The sequence below is a fragment of the Quercus lobata genome, chromosome 7 (genome assembly GCF_001633185.2).
Source record: "Quercus lobata isolate SW786 chromosome 7, ValleyOak3.0 Primary Assembly, whole genome shotgun sequence".
Lineage (NCBI taxonomy): Eukaryota > Viridiplantae > Streptophyta > Magnoliopsida > Fagales > Fagaceae > Quercus > Quercus lobata.
The window spans coordinates 19221986-19225813 of record NC_044910.1 but is presented as its reverse complement, the minus strand read 5'-3'; the positions used below and the strand labels follow the sequence as shown (position 1 = coordinate 19225813).

Genomic DNA, 3828 nt, shown 5'->3' with positions numbered 1-3828 from the left:
GGAGCAAAAAAAGAAGAAAAAAAAGAAGCAACAGCTCCAAAGAAACAAAGAAAAAAAAAAGTTACGCTGGAATGAAGAAGGAAGAAAGAAAAAGTAAAAAATAAAAAATAAAAAATAAAAAAAGAGAAGGAAAGAAAGAAGGACCACTGAAGAGTTGCGCTAAAGTGAGTGAAGAAGAAAAAATAAATAACAAAATAAAAGATGAAAGTGGGGGGTATGTGGGAAAAGAAAGAAAAAGTTTTTTTTTTTTTTTTTTTTTTTTTTTTTTTTTTTTTTTTTTTTTTTTTTTTTTTTTGGTGTTACATATAGCTGCATTTTTAAAAAATGTAGCTATAGCCACGTTTTTTGTAAACGCGGCTGTATTTCTTCCTCTAGTTTATGTCTCCAGTCTTACCACAAGCACTAAAAATTCACAACTTTTTTACACCTTATTCACATAGGCTCACCGCAACACAAGAACACATAAGGTGAAAAAGAAAAAAAAAATGTAGGTCAATAGACTCTTTTTTTTTTTTTTTTTCCTTTTCTTTTCTTTTATCTTTTGGCAATCTTCCATTATTGTTATGGCAATAATAATGTAGGTCCGCTTAATCCAACTGTGTGGCATAACAAGGAGAGTCACGACACCATCACTAATGTTGTTTCTTCATCTTCGTCATGTCATCTCCTTTTCCTTTAGTCCTATTGCAAACCAATCAAACCCACCTCTTGCTTTTCTCTTTTGGCAAGTATTCACCAAAACTGCATTATTGATAGGGCATTGAATGAAATGACACCATCACTATTGTTATGCGTTGAGCTTTTTCCTTTTTCTTTTACGTATATCGTTCTTCTTTTTTCGGTTTTCTTTTCCAAAATGTTGACTGATTATAACGAAATGGTTTCTTTCCACATGCTGCTGCTGGATAAGGAATCAAATCAATGGCGAAAGGAAGAATAACATCCCTTCCTTTCCACACTCATTGAATAACATTACTTGCTTCTTATCTTTTCTATTTTCCTTGTGATTCTTCCTTGATTATACTTGCTGTGGCGCTTCTCTTCTGTTTGCTAACATCTCTCTGCTACTTCATCCTATTGCTGAATTTCTAAATAAACACTTCTTTTCTTTTTATACAAGGCAAAGGTATGTCCTAAAAAACTTTTCCTTTTTTAAAATATATATATATATATAGATATTTCTTGAACATATTTTGACCTCAATTTGAAGTTGCTACTATATTTTTCAATCGTAATGTTTCTGTTTGTTTGTTTTCTGTTGTTACAGTAAAAAATACAGGGTGAGTACAAAGTGTAGTGTAACATAGTGGGTATAAAAAAAAAAATGCAAACGTGAGAGAGGAAGCAAAACACAGGAAGGAATGCAGGCCTAATCAGTAATCACTCAAGGACCAAATGAGACAAAGAAAGGAAGATGCCACCATATTTGCATATCTTGCAGCTTAATAGAGGATCCATCTGTACGTTTTACTGATATGGCTGGTAATGGTACTTTAATTTGCACATAGTTTCACAAACTTTTATATTTTTTCTGTTTAAATTAAGTGATTGTGGACTTGTAGTTATACATCTTAAACAAGAGGCTTTATTCACAAAAATACACACCAAGAATAAAATAGAAAAATACAACAATAAATTTAAAAAATAAAATAAAAGAACAAGAAGACAAGAGAAGGGTGAGAATGTAAGTGCATGCATAAAATAATTTGAAAATTCGATACCTTCTGGATGTTGAAGATTGCCATAATGTGTTGTAAAGGCTCCAATTCTACACATATTGTCCTATTGATAAAATTAATATTGATGGTGAAAAATCCAAATAGACAGTTTATGGATTAACGGTTTAAACCCTCAGTCGGCTTCCTTCCAAATTTTAATTGATTTGCATTAACCAATTTCATTAGTAGAGGTTATCATATTCCAACTTCCCAATTTTAGATAGATTGAGATTCGATCAAAGGAAAGTCAAAACTTAATTTGATCAATCAAATGGCACTCAAAGAGGAGTTGAAAACTTCATAAACTATTTCTCTTGAGCTACTTCTTGCACAAATGGTGTTGAGCAAACACATTTGACTATTATATAGTGTCATGGAATTTGACAACTCAAAACCTAACAGCGTTGACCCAAATTAAATTTTAAGGGTATAATTTGTGTTCTACCTTGTTAGGGTCATATTTTCTATGTAATTGACTAATTCTTTGACAAAACGCATTTTACTTGTACTTAGGTAGATCTAAGTTGGGTTTAATATATCAAGAAATATGTTGTTCAAACGTATTAAGTGGTATTATTAAAGACATGAAGATTGATCCAAGAAACAAGTGAAGAAAAGTTGTTTCATTAAAACTCAACACAAAGCTCAACAGAAAGCTGATATCAAGGACTACTGAAGAAGCTCGACACAAGCTTAATCTATCGAGAATTACAATTTCAAAAATTCCAGATCTGAAATTCGGCCCATGATGACTTGTTTGATTAAGGTTTCTTTTCCTACAATCCTAGTCATATATAAGCTTATTTTAAAAGCCATCACACATGGAAACAGAGACCAAGAGCTCATATTCTCTGTAAGAAGCTACTGCGTTTGTGCGCCTTAGGGTTTTGTAACCAAGTGTTTCCTGATCTTCATTGTTGTTGAAGTGAAGAACTTTGCAAGCAACAACAATCAATCGAATTGCTGAAGTTAGTCATGTACTGAAATCCGTGCAAAGAATTTAGTCACATATTGGAGATTTGTGCAACAAAGGAAAGAAGTCTGCTACAAGATCAAGTCCAATTGGGCATTGGAGTAAGGATTCAACTAAAGGTTGGTATTTTGGGATAAGCCAGGGTAGTGATAAGATTCCTTATACTTGTAATCGCTTGGTTATTGATTAATAAATTCTTGGAAGTGGTGAACTTAAATTCACCCAATGGGGTTTTTGCCTTGTGAGGGTTTTTCCCCATTTGTCAACAAATCACCAAGTTAATTTTTTTTCAGCTGCATATTGTTAGGGTCATATTTTCTATGTAATTGGCTAATCCTTTGATGAAATGCACTTGTAATTGAGTAGATCTAAGTTGAGTTTAACGTATCAAGAAGTATGTTGTTCAAACATATCAAATGGTTTCATTAAAGACATGAAGGTTGATCCAAGAAATGAGTGAAGAAAAGTTGTTTCATTAAGTCTTGACACAAGCTCGACAAATGCTACTATCGAGGATTAATGGACAAGCTCGACACAAGCTCGATCTATCGAGATCTATGATTTCAGAATTTCCAGATCTAAAATTTGGCCCATAATGACTTGTTTCATTAGGGTTTCTTTTCTCACAACCCTAGTCATATATAAGGCTTATTTTAAAAGTCATTACACACGGAAATAGAGACCTAGAACATATATTCTCTAGGTGAAGCAACTACATTTGTACACCGTAAAGTTTTGTAACCAAGTGTTTCCTAATCTTTATTGTTGATAAAGTGAAGAACTTTGCAACCAACAACAACCATTCAAGTTGGTAGAGTTAGTCATGTACTGGGATCCATGCAAAGAAGTTAGTCACAGATTGGAGATTTGTGCAGCCAAGGAAAGAAGGCTACTACAAGATCAAGTCCAATTGGATAATGGAGCAAAGGTTCAACTATAGATTGGTATATTAGAATAGGCTAGGGCAGTGGTAAGATTTATCATACTTGTAACCACTTGTTTTTTTATTAGTAGATTTTTGGAAGTGGTGACCTTAAATTCACCCGATGGATTTTTGCCTTGTAAGAGGTTTTCCCCTTTTGTCAATAAATCACTGTGTCAATTTAATTTCCACTGCATTTAGTTTACTTGGTGATT

General features: G+C 32.9%; 1 long non-coding RNA gene across 1 annotated transcript; it reads left to right on the top strand.

Annotated features, from left to right (window-relative positions):
- The first annotated feature begins 635 nt into the window (after nucleotides 1-635).
- On the top strand, nucleotides 636-2274 carry LOC115953833. The gene is made up of 3 exons (XR_004083788.1): nucleotides 636-1126; nucleotides 1268-1482; nucleotides 2232-2274. It is a non-coding gene; the product is annotated as an uncharacterized LOC115953833 (long non-coding RNA).
- Nucleotides 2275-3828: the final 1554 nt, after the last annotated feature.